This window comes from Pristis pectinata, chromosome 20 (genome assembly GCF_009764475.1).
Source record: "Pristis pectinata isolate sPriPec2 chromosome 20, sPriPec2.1.pri, whole genome shotgun sequence".
NCBI lineage: Eukaryota > Metazoa > Chordata > Chondrichthyes > Rhinopristiformes > Pristidae > Pristis > Pristis pectinata.
The window spans coordinates 12,477,155-12,490,872 of record NC_067424.1 but is presented as its reverse complement, the minus strand read 5'-3'; the positions used below and the strand labels follow the sequence as shown (position 1 = coordinate 12,490,872).

General features: G+C 42.1%; 1 long non-coding RNA gene across 2 annotated transcripts in view; it reads left to right on the top strand.

Moving 5' to 3' along the window:
* Window positions 1-13,718, top strand: part of LOC127580843 (uncharacterized) — a 241,613-nt gene that overhangs the window by 161,563 nt on the left and 66,332 nt on the right. For both annotated transcript variants that reach the window (XR_007957887.1, XR_007957886.1), the window contains exon 2: window positions 442-565. This is a non-coding gene — a long non-coding RNA (uncharacterized LOC127580843). The remainder of the gene's footprint in view (window positions 1-441; window positions 566-13,718) is intronic.

Genomic DNA, 13,718 nt, shown 5'->3' with positions numbered 1-13,718 from the left:
TTCAAGCTTTAAATCGGGCAGTCTATGCAAAGTCTCTGCCACTGCATCCTGCTTGGAGGCCTTGTAGTCATGTTGAGACAAAAGTGGCCCATCATGGCAATTTGTGATGCTGTCATATGTTTGTAGTATTAGGCTCAAAATTACGAGGTATGATTTGTGATCTGTTACCAATGTGAACAAAATATTGATGGAACTTTTTGACACTGAATATGATGGTATCTTCTCTTCAGATGTACTTTTGTTTGTTTTATTGTTAAAGTGCAGGATGCGAAAGTAACAGATTTTTCTTGGGCATTATTCATCACTTGGCTGATCAATATCCCAACCCTGTAGCACCACATGGTAACTTTAATTCACACCTAGTGTCCTAATAGACAAGAGCTTTACTATCTAACAGTACTTTATACACATCATAAACACGCTGTTGCTCTCTTGTTCCAGATCTACAGGATATCTTTCTTCAATAATTGTAGGGACAAGGATACCATAATGAAATTCAGCAGAAAACATATTATGGAGACGCAAGAGACTGTAGATACCATCCTCAAGTATGACTTCAATTCAGGTATGCTGATACCTTGCTGAACACGTAGGATGTATTCCCTTTGATAGAATACCAGATGCAGTTTGAGGATGAATGCCACAGGACCAAATCTGCAGTTTTTGACTTCAATAAGGGCATGAAGATGTTGTCTGAGGCGGATGAGGAAAATAAGCTAAGAGACAGTTCAGTACGTGAACAGTGGCAGATATTCAAACAGCTGGTCCAGAACACTCAACAGGAACTTATCCCAATTAGAAAGAGGATGCCATGAGAGAGAGGCACAATCTGTGGTTAACAAAAGAGATTAATAATAATGACAATTTAAAAGCAGGGAATAGAAACAGGCAAGGACTGACAGTGATCCAGACGACTGGGAAGATTTCACAATACAGTAGCAAAAACCAGAAAGCTCAAAAGAAGGGACAAAATTAATTTTGAGAGAAAACTTGTGTGTAATGTCAAAACAAAACAGTAAGAGTTTCTATGGATATATAAATAGGAAGAAGGTGGCTGAGGTAAGTGTGGGATCTCTGGAGATCGAGGCTGGTGAATTAATAGCAGGAAAGAAATGGCAGATATGTTGATCAATTTTTTTTTGCAAGAGTCTTCACCAGGGAGGACACTGCAAATATCCCCAATGGGCTAATTTCAAATAACGTGGAGGAACTTGTAAAAAAATCCCAATCAAAAGAGATAAGTTATTAGAGAAAATCGCAGGGCTAAAGGTCAACAAATCTCCAGGATGCAATGGCCTGCACCCAAGAGTTTTCAAGGAAGTGGCTGCAGAGATAGTGGACCCATTGGTTGAAATTATTCAAAACCTTCTAAATTCCTGGAGAGTACCAGAAGATTGGAAAACAGCCAATGTGACTCTCTTGTTCAAAAAGGGAAGAAGACAGAAGGTGGGAAACTATAGGCCAGTTTATCTAATATCCGTTGTTGGCAAGATGCTACAGTCAATAATCAAAGATAAAATAAGTAATCATTGAGGAAAACTGTATATAATCAAACTTTGGCAACATAGTTTTATGAAAGGTAAATCATGTTTGACAAATTTGCTCGGGTTCTTTGAGGATGTGACAGAAAGGGTTGAGGGAGGGGAACCTGTTGATGTAGTGTGTTTAGATTTCCAAAAGGCATTTGACAAGGTGCCATAAAGGAGGCTGATGCGTAAGTTAAGAGCCCATGGTATTGGAGAAAGCATGGATTGAAAACTAACTGTCACATAGAAAACAAAAGAGTTGGAATAAATGGATCCTATACAGGCTGGACGGATGTAATTAGTGGAGTACCCTAGGGGTCATTCTGGCACTCAATTGCTTACTATTAATATTAATAATCTGGAGGACGGAACAAAGTACAAGTTTCCCAAATTTGGCCAATGGCAAGAAAATAGGCAGGAAGCATGTTGTGATGAGGACATTGCGATTCTGCATCAGGGTATAAATAGATTGAATGACTGAGCAAAGGCATGGCAAATGGAGTTTAATGTGGGACAGTGTGAGGTCATGCATTTCAGTAAGAGGAATCAACAGGTAGATTATTATCGAAATGGAGAGAGACTGCAAGTGAAAGAAGTTTGGAGGGATCTAGGTGTTCTAACACATGAATCACAAAACATTAGCAGGCAGATCCAACAAGTAGTTAAGAAGGTAAAGAGCATTTAGGACTTTATAGCAAAGGGATTGGAGTTTAAGAATAAGGATGGAGAGAAACAAAGGACTGCAGATGCTGGAATCTAGATGAACAGCACAATGATGCTGGAGGAACTCAGCTCCAAGGATACCGCCTGGCCTGCTGAGTTCCTCCAGCATCATCGTGTTTAAGAATAAGGATGTTTTCTTACAGTTGTACAGGGTGTTGGTGAGGCCACAACTGAAATACTGCACGCTGTTTTGGTCCTCTTACCTAAAGAAGGATATAGCAGCATTGGAGGCAGTCCAAAGGAGATTCACTAGGCTAATTCCTGGGATGAGAGGGTTGTTGTAACAAGAAAGAGTAGACAGTTTGTGATTGTATTCCCTGGAGTTTAGGGGAATGAAGGACCTTATGCAAACATACAAGATCCCAAGGGAGCTTGGCAGGGTAGATGTTGTGGTGTTCTCACTAGTGGGAGAGTCACAAACAGGGGGACAAAGCTACAAACTAAGGGTCCAGTCATTTAAAACAGAGGTGTGGAGAGATTTCTTCTCTCAGAGGGTAGTGAATCTCTGGAATTCTCTGCCCCCAAGGGTGGTGGAAGCCTGATCACTCGATATATTTAATTATGAGGATGCACCCTGGTGTGTGGGAGACCATTGGTGGGGACTGGCAGCATCTGTTCCATGTGCTGAATGCCCCCCACCAAACCCCCCCCCCCCCCCCCCGCTCATATTGTCTTTCTCACTACCACCTATTAGATGTGATGGAAGCTGCTGGCTACCCCTCACTTTGGCTGCACAGCTCTCCCCAGCTCAATCGTCAACAACACTGTTGAGTTTGTTGCCATAGAAAACACGGGGCGTTTAATGCTGAGGGGTAGTGTCAGCAGTGGATGGGGACTCACACCAGGTTTCTAGCACAACAGCATGCAGTCTGACTGGATGGCTACTTTAAAGTACAAGGAACTGTGAACCTGTGAATACTGGAGAAACAAGAGCGCTATAATGAATCAGAAGGGTACCAGTGTACAATCTCAGGTTTCAGAGCCGTTGTAATAGCTTTTCTTTTGTAGATTGCACACCATGTGAATCCACTTTAGTGAAAATAAACCATTTCATGTTGCATGAAAGCACATATTTCTCTCTGATTTCACATTCAGCCTACATAATCACCTCAGAACTTGGTGTACTTTTTTTCAATGTGCACAACAATCAGTACCTTGTAGATTATTCCTTGTAAAATCTTGTTCATTGTGATTTGCTAATTTAGGGAAAAACAACACCGTTTGGCAGTTAACTAATCAGGCCAAAGATTTACTCATGGCATTTTATCAAATGGCTAAATATTGTAAGCTGTCCTGATCAACATTTAGGAAGATAAGATAAGATATCTTTATTAGTCACATGTACATCAAAACACACAGTGAAATGCATCTTTTTGCATAGTTTTCTGGGGGAAGCCCGCAAGTGTCACCACGTTTCCGGTGCCAACATAGCATGCCCACAACTTCCTAACCCATACATCTTTGGAATGTGGGAGGAAACTGGAGTACCCAGAGGAAACCCACGCAGTCACGGGGAGAACGTACAAACTCCTTACAGACAGCGGCCGGAATCGATCCCGGGTCACTGGTGGGGTAAAGCGTCACGCTAACTGCTACACTACCATGCCTGCACATACTTATAGAATCTTAGAGTAATACAGCACAGAAATAGGCCCTTCAGCCCAACTGGTCCATGCCGACCACAGCATCCTCCCTGCTAGTCCCAGTTGTCCACATTCGGCCCATAACCCTCCAAGCCCCTCCCCTCCTGGTACCTATCCAAATGCCTCTTAAAATGTTGCAATTGTACCCAAGTTGACCACTTCCTCTGGCAGCTCATTCCAAGTACTCACTATCCACTGTGTAAAGAAGTTACCTCTCAGGTCCCTTTCAAATCTCTCCCCTTTTATCTTGTCTCTGTGCCCTCTAGTTTTGGTCTCCCCAGCCCTGAAGAAAAGACTATGACTGTCCACCTTATCCATACCCCTCATGATTTTATAAACTTCTCTGAGGTCACCCCTCATTCTCCTACACTCCAAGGAATAAAGATCCAGCATGTCCAACCTCTCCCTATAACTCAGGCCCTCTAGTTCAGGTAGCATCCTTGTAAATCTCTTCTTCACCTTCTCCGGATTGACAATGTCTTTCCTATAACGGTGACCAAAACTGTACACAATGCTCCAAGTGCATCCTCACCAATGACTTATATAAATGCAACATAATGTCCCTACTCCTAAACTCAGTGCCTTGACTGATGAAGGCCAGTGTGCTAAACGCCTTCTTCATCACCCTGTCTACTTGCGAGGCCTCTTTTTTTCAACAAACTGTGCACTTGTACTACTAGGTCCCTCTGTTCCACAACACTCGTCAGTGCCCTGCCATTCAGTATATATGTCCTACCCTGGTTTGAACGTCCAAAATGCATCACCTCACACGTATCTAAGTTGAAATCCGTTTGCCATTCCTCAGCCCATCTCCCTAACTGATCAAGATCTCTTTGCAATTCATTGTAACCTGCTTCACTATCAACAAGACCTCCTAATTTAGCATCATCAGCAAACTTGCTAATCATGCCATGTACATTCATGTCCAAATCATTTACATAAATAATGAATAACAGAGGTCCCAACACTGACACCTGGGCATACCCCACTAGTCACAGGCCTCCAATTGGAGAATTGACCTTCAACCATCACCTTCTGCTTCCTATCATCAAGCCAATTCTGAATCCACCTCGCTAGCTCCCCCTGAATCCCATGCAGCCTAACCTTTCAGATCAGCCTGCCATGCGGGACCTTGTCAAAATCCTTATTAAAGTCCATATAGACAACATCCACTGCCCTACCTTCATCTATCCCCTTAGTTACCTTTTTGAAAAACTCCAAAAGATTTGTCAGACATGATCTCCCATACAGAAAATGATACCTACTATTCCTGATCAGGCCTTGATTATCCAAATGATGGTAGATCTTGTCCCTCAGAATTCCCTCCAGTAACTTCCCTACAACTGAAGTCAGGCTCACTGGCCTGTAGTTCCCTGGTCTGTCCTTGCTACCCTTCTTGAACAATGGAACAACATTAGCCACCCTCCAGTCTTCTGAAACTTCACCAGTGGCTAACAACAAAGCAAATATCTCAACAAGGGCCTCCACAATTTCTTCTCTGGCCTTCCATAAGGTCCAAGGATGCCCTGGTGATTTGCCCACCTTAATGCGCCTCATGTCTGCATATAACTCCTTCCTTGTAATAAGCATGTGATCCAAGACCTCACTGATTATTACCCTCATTTCTTCAGCATCCATGATATTCTCCTTAGTAAACACTGAGGAGAAATAGACATAAAAAATCTTAGCTATTCCCTGTCTATCCACACATAGGTGGCCCTGATGGTCGTTAAGAGGACCTAGTCTCTCCCTAGTCACGCTTTTATTGTTAATATAACTGAAGAACCTCTTGGGATTATCTTTAAAATGCCTGCCAAATCCATCTCATACCCTCTTTTTACTCTTCTGATTTCCCTCTTAAGCCTGGTCTTAAACTTTTGATATTCATTGAGGAATTCATTCGTACCCAACTGCCTAAACGTAATGTATGCTTCCTTCTTCTTCCTGACCAGTTGTGTATTAGCATAAGATAAATCTATGTTTATTAATTCTTTCACCCCAATCAAATCATCATAAACAAAAAGAGAAAGGCTGGAAGTATTCAACAGGTCAAGCAGCATCAGTGAAGGGAAAAGTAGAGTTTATGTTTCAGAAAAGTGAGAAAACAAAAGATTTCATGGTGCAGGGAGAGGGGACGGGTGGAGGGACAGATGAAACCGACCAAGGTTATAACGGTAACCATTACTTTAAAAACTGGCAGATAGAGACAAGAGGTAAAAATGGGAAACAAACTGAAACAAAGAAATGGCCACATCTGTGGAGAGAGAAGAAAAAGGGGTGTTTACCTGAAACTGCTAAATCCAGTGTTAAATTCTGAAGGTTGCATTTCCTTAAAGATGAGGTGCTGTTCCTTGAGATTATGGCAGCACTGCAAAAGCAATGCAGAAGGTTGAAAACAGAGGCCACAGGGAGTGAGACAGAGAACAATAGTGAAAGGAGCCTGCCATCTCATCATCACCTTGGTGGACTGAATGGAAATGTTCTGCATTGACCTTACCAAAGTATGTTTAGTTCCTCCACTGTAGTGGAGACTGCATCGTGAGCACTGAATAGAATATACTAACTTGGAAGAAGTGCAAAAGAATTGATGGTTCACCTGGGAGATTGTTTACATTCTTGATAGTGGGAAGGAATGAGGTAAAAGGGTAGGTAGTGGAGGGCCAATAGATGCATGGGAAAGTTGCATGAGAGAGGGAGTAGTTGGAGGAGATGGAAGTCGGGGGAATGGTTCCTTGGGATGTGTCTTGCGCTGGAGTCTCATTGAAGGAAAATCATGGAAGATGATCTGCTGAATGTGGATGCTGGTAGGGTGGAAGGAGAGGATAATGGGAACCCTATCCATGTTCTGTCTGGGAGGAGAGATGGCTGAGAGCAGAAATGCAGGAACTGGAGGAACCACAGTTGAGCTGTTGGTCAATTATGGTAGATGGGAAGCCATGGTTAAAGAAAAAGTGAATGGAATGGAATCCTTACAGGAATGGGAGGAGATGTCGTCGACATAGCTGCAGGAGTCTATGTGCTTGGAATGGATGTTGTTGACTAACCTATTCCAAGACAGGGATAAAGAAGTAAGGAATGAGTCAGATACAGAGAACGTGAAAGTGAGGGCAGGTTGGAAATTGGCAGAAAAGGTAATGAAATTTAAGTTTTGTACGATTGCGGGGAGCTGCACCAATAGAGTTGTCAATATCACAGAAAAAGAGTTGAGAGAGGGAACCTCAACAGAACTGAAACAAGGACTGTTCCATGTTGTGTCCTTGGCACCTCGTATTGAATTTAACAATATCAGTAACTTTCCTTTTTTTTCCTCTCTCTCCACAGACTCTACCTTTCTGTTTCAATCTGTTTCTTTTCTCCCCTTTTGTCTCCAACTTGTTAAATAATTGTCATTTGATAACTTTGACCGGCATCCAATCATGGATATTCCCTCTGTTCCCTCACCCCCTCACCCTCTCTGCAACTTAAAACATCCGTGATTTCTCTTTTTTCCATTTCTGATGAAGGACCCTCGCTCGGTCTAACGTGTCAACTGTGGTGCTGCCTGACCAGCTGAGGGTTTCCAGTATTTTCTGCTTTTGTTACATATCTCCAGCTTTTTGATCCAAGAAGTCATCATTAAGGATTGTGATATTGATATCGTTTATCACCCACCAATTGATGGAGCATGACTTATCACCATGGTACCTGGCTGGTTTATCCACTTTTGGATCCACTGCAATTCAAATGGACCAATTGCTGTGATAAAACCACCAAATCTGCAGGTTTCTCCAATTTATCCCATTCCTGTTAAACCTGGGCTTTTAGTGCAAAAGGAAGTAGTCTTGGCCTCCACTGAACTTGCCTCACATCTGATTTAATGTAGTCGAGCACGGTACGAGTTTATTACATTAAACGTGTCTGTGAACAGATTCAGGAGGGTGTCCAGACACAAACTCGCCATCTCCAGTTTAAAGGTTTCCCAAATTCAGTTTCCATAAGCAAGCAATTCCCTAACAAAGTTGGTTCATTCATATTTTGCAGGTACAGTAGGGAGGATTGAGCAAGGCCATTGTGTTTTATTTGTCCTGACAGAGAATTTCCCCCAAATATGTCTTCAGTTGGACTGTGGCTTCCCTTAGGAAATACTACTGAGATGATGTAGATAAGCATCCCGGCTCATGAAGATACAGTCTGCAGCAGTGTCACTCTTCAACTCAGTGCGCTCGTTATTGATCAGAACTGGTATCTTGAAATCTTGATTCACCACGTTTCCTTTTTACCCATTTACAGCTTGCACATTGGCCAGTTTCTTCATCATTTTCCACAGCCTCCATGCAATGAAGTTTAATGTGATCCTCTAATCTCAGCTTCACTATGGCTTGCTACCTGCAAGCTGCTGTAAAATGTCGTTGTGGCCATTTACAACAGACAGCTGTTCTGAACTTGCAACCATGTTCTGGGTGATTGCATTGCATCTCCCACATGTAACTCATCCTGACAGTCTTTTCTCCAAGGCTGTAGTTAGATGCTATGGTCTGCCCTACAGTGTGATGACTATGCACAGAGCAAGCCATTTGGGAAGGAATAGGTCCTTCTGCATTTAACATTATCATTTCCATCTGACAGGCTTTCTCGAAAGTAAGCTCACTGAATCCACAAGTTATTTCTTAGAGCTTTGTTATAAATATTGCAATGAAAGATATTACAATGGAAATATTACAAAAGAGACATTCATGATGCAAGGTCTTGACCTGAAATGTTGACCATTCCGTTCCTTCCATAGATGCTGCCTGACCTGCTGAGTTCTTCCAGCAGTTCGTTTTTTGCTCCGGATTCCAGCACCTGCAGTCTCTTGCGTCTCCAGACATTCATTACTTTTTGAAATACAAGTTGGTCAGGGTGTTGTATATCTCCAGTTCAATTTCAGTTAAGAGGAAATACAAGTTGGTCAGGGTGTTGTATATCTCCAGTTCAATTTCAGTTAAGAGGATCACTTTGAGTGCCTTGAGTATTTCAGCATTTTCTAATACTGTTCTAGGATACTACTGGCCCTAAAAAAAAGTCTACATTCAATATATAAAGCAAAGGACTCCAAACCCTTTCTTGAAAGCCCCAGGCTATTCTAACTTTCCAATATAAAGAAATAAAAAAGCCATCTTCTGATGAAAGATTTCAACCTGGAATGTTAATTCTGTTCCTCCCTCTACAGACACTGTATTGTTTTTTGTTTTGCTGAGTATTTCTAACATTTTCTGATTTTATTGATGTAACCATTTGTTGGATCTCATTGGCAACAAAAGTAAAGTTGGCACATACAAGTGCATTAAGTTTTCACGCCATTTCAGGGGCTGTTTGTTAATGGCTGCACCATTAGAAATATTAAACCATCCTTTTTGAATGTTATTTCTGTAATGTAGAAGCCATTGGGAGCCAAACTTCACCATGTGAAAACTATGCCAGAACCTTACAGTGCCTTTATTGCTAGCTCATACCACTCCCGAGACACTCCTAAAAGAACGGCAACTGCTGTGACCACACTTCCATGGGGCTTTAACACCACCATTCTTCACCGAAATTGGGGATGAACTTCTCCTTAACATGCAGCCATATTTTTGGAAATAAACCTTCTCTTCCAATCTGTTCAATCCAGTCCCCACTTTATAATGTTTCTTATGATGCTGGCATATGCAAGTCAACACACTGGATGTTAAAGAATAATAATGCTATATGAACAAGGATGAAATTTAGGAAGGTAAGCTGGCTAATAATATAAAAGAAAATACCAAAAGATTTTTCAGATATATAAAGAGTAAGAGAGGCAAGAGTAGACATCAGACCGCTGGAAAGTGATGCTGGAGAGGTAGTAATGTGGAACAAAGAAATGGCAAAGGAACGGAATAAGTGTTTTGTGTCAGTCTTCACTGTGGAAGACACCAGCAACATGCCAGAAATTCAAGAGAGTCAGTGGGCAGAAGTGAGTGTAGTTGCTAATACTAAGGAGAAGATGCTTGGGAAGCTGAAAGGTCTGAAGGTGGATAAGTCACCTGGACCAGATGGACTACACCCCAGGCTTCTGAAGGAGGGAGCTGAAGAGATTGTGGAGGCATTAATAGTGATCTTTCAAGAATCACTAGATTCAGGAATGGTTCCGGAGGACAGGAAAATCGCAAATGTCACTCCACTCTTTAAGAAAGAAGGGAGGCAAAAGACAGGAAATTATAGGCCAATTAGCCTGACTTCAGTGGTTGGTAAGGTGTTAGAGTCCATTAGTAAGGACGAGGTTTCAGGATACTTGGAAGCACATGATAAAATAGGCCGAAGTCAGCACAGTTTCCTTGAGGAGAAATCTTGCCTGACAAATCTGTTGGAATTCTTTGAGGAAGTAACAGGCAGGATAGACAAATGAGAGTCAGTGGATGTTGTTTACTTGGATTTTCAGAAGGCCTTTGACAAAGTACCACACATGAGGCTGTTAAACAAGATAGTATTACAGGAAAGGTACCAGCGTGGATAGAAGATTGGCTGACTGGCAGAAGGCAAAGAATGGGAATAAAGGGGGCCTTTCCTGGTTGGCTGCCGGTGACTAGTGGTGTTCTGCAGGGGTCGGTGTTGGGTCATAGTTAACACATAGTTAACATATAGTTAACACATAGTTAACATATAGTTAACACTATATGTTAACGATCTGGATAATGGAATTGATGGCTTTGTGGCCAAGTTTGCAGATGATACAAAGGTAGGTGGAGGGGCAGGTAGTGTGGATGAAGCAGGGAGTCTGCAAAAGGACTTGGACAGGTTGGGAGAATGGGCAAAGAACTGCAGATGGAATGCAGCCTAGGAAAGGGTATGGTAGAAGAAATAAAGGCATTGACTATTTTCTAAATGGGAAGCAAATTCAGAAATAGAGGTGCGAAAGGACTTGGGAGTCGTAGTGCAGGATTCCCTAAATGTTAACCTGCAGGTTGAATCCATAGTAAAGAAGGAAAATGCAATGTTAGCATTCATTTCGAGAGGCCTAAAAATGCAAGGATGTAATGCTGAGGCTTTATAAGGCATTGGTCACACCACATTTGGAGTCTTGTGAGCAGTTTTGGGCCTCATATCTGAGGAAGGATGTGCTAGTGTTGGAGACTGTCCAGAGGAAGTTTACAAGAATGATCCCAGGAATGAAAGGGTTAACATATGAGGAGCGTTTGATGGCTATGGCCTGTACTCGCTGGAGTTTAAAAGAAGAATGAGGGGGGGATCTCATTGAAACCTACCGAATATTGAAAGGCCTGGATAGAGTGGACATGGAGAGGATGTTTCCAGTAGTGGGAGAGCCTAGGACCAGAGGGTACAGCCTCAGAATAGAAGGGCTTCCCTTACAACAGAGGTAACGAGAAATTTCCTTCACCAGAGGGTGGTGAATTTGTGGAATTCATTGCCACAGATGGCTGTGGAGGCCAAGTCATTGGGTATATTTAAAGCGGAGGTTGATAGGTTCTTGATTAGTAAGGACATCAAAGGTTACAGGGAGAAGGGAGGAGAATGGGGTTGAGAGGGAAAAATAAATCAGCCATGATCGAATGGCAGAGCAGACATGATGGGTCAAATGGCCTAATTCTGGTCCTATGTCTAATGGTCTTATGTTCTTAACACTTAACACTTTGTGTTTTTCACACAAATTTTTACTCCAGATTAAATTTGTACAATGATTAAGCTTCATCTCAGATTCAATCTCTGAAGGATATGGAAGCATAATCAAAATAAAGGGATTTGCTTACATAAGGGAAAGAAATTGCAGGATCCTGGGAAAAAAGTTGGAGAATGGGAAGAACTAAGTTGTTCTTACAAATAGCCAGTACAGATTTAATGGGCTGAATGGCCTCCTTTCAGTGTACAGACAATTCTACTGTACTAAAGCAGGTAGGCTGATTGCTTCGTGAGGCTTTGGTCTCTCTCTCTCTCTCTCACACACACACACACACACACACACACACACACGAATGATATTAGGTGCAGTGTCACTACAGTGTGCACACTTGCGATGTAACTTCCTCATTATGACACAGAAAAAGATAATTTGGCCTATTGACAACACCAGCTCTCAGTAGAATAATTCCATCAGTCCCATTCTCCTACTTACATCCTTGTAGCCCCACTACTTAGAGTCCTAGTCATAGAAATGTACAGCATGAAGGCCATTTGGCCCCACTTGTCGATGCTGACCCATGGGTACCCTTCCATATTAATCCTATTTCCTAGCACTTGGTTCATAGCCCTCTATGCCTAGGTGATTCAAGTGCTCGTCTAGTGTCAGCAAACCAGCTTCAACCATTGTCTCAGCAGTGCATTCCAGGTATTTATCACTTTCTGTGCAAATAAGGTCACCCTCACATCCCCTCTAAATCTCTTCCCCCTTACCCTAAATATAGGTCCTCTAGTTTTGTCTACCTCTGATAGGGGGAAAAGGTTTCCTGCAGTCTCCCCTATCTGCATCCCTCATAGTTTAATATACTTCAATCATGTCCCCTCTTAACCTCCTCCACTCCAGGCAAAACAAACTTAGCTTCTCTCCTTCATGCCCATCAACTCCACTTTGATTCTTTTGCCATTGACCAACAATTTACAATAGACAATTAACTTACCAGTGCATCTTTGGGATGTGGGAGAAAACCGGAGCACTCAGGGGAAACCCACAGAGTCACAAGGAAAATCTACAAACTCCACACAGATAGCAACCAAGATGTGCTTTGGGAACCAGTTTAATATGAATAGCTCTTAACACTGTGGCCTCTATTTTTAAGACTGCAACAAACTGTTACTTTTGTGACATTGAAGTCTCAGGAGAGAATATGGACTTGCCTAGATTTCCAGGTCCTTTCTAAGTCTGGGAAACAAGATAAGATAAGATATCTTTATTAGTCACATGTACATGGAAACACACAGTGAAATGCATCTTTTGCGTAGAGTGTTCTGGGGGCAGCCCGCAAGTGTCGGCACGCTTCCGGCACCAACATAGCATGCCCACAACTTCCTAACCTGTACATCTTTGGAATGAGAGGAAACCAGAGCACCCGGAGGAAACCCATGCAGACACGGGGAGAACGTACAAACTCCTTACAGACAGCGGCCAGAATTGAACCTGGGTCAGTGTTGCTGTAATAGTGTTACGCTAACCGCTACACTACCACGCCTGAAGGAGGATGGTAGAGTTATAAAAGTACAGTGCACTTAAGTGTCAATGTAAAGTCAGTGACACACATACACACAAAGGTTTAACTCAGCTGGAGTCCAATCATCCAGAGTCTACTTCAATCTCATCATTGGGACTATTTTTATTTATCTTTTTTTTCCTTTAAATAAAAAAGAACACTGCTCTGCAAATGTACTTACTTTAACCTTTTGCTTTGCCAGTTTGGATTTTTCAGACACATTGTCCTGAATCCACATCAGAGCACCAGTGATTTTGCAGTTTCCCCTTAAGGCATTGGCACATTCAACTGCTACATCAATAAGACTCAGTTCCTTTGTAGTAAATTCCCACATTTATTTCCAATTAAAATCACTGCAGATCAATTTAACATTGGCAGGAAAGATTCATTCCTCAGAACACAATTAGTATTTTGCTGTACTGGAGAGAGAAAATATTATCCATTTCCCCACCAATGGTATTAAATGGTCTTTAGAAATGTTGGCCTGGAATAACATGGACTGTTAGAATATAGGAAATAGTCACACACTGCCAACCTTTCAACCAACGAATTTTATGGTGCAGAAGGTAGCCATTCAAAACATCAATAAACTGTTCATTTTGTATCATTCCCCATTCTAATTTCTCGATAGTTTGTCTTCCATCATTATC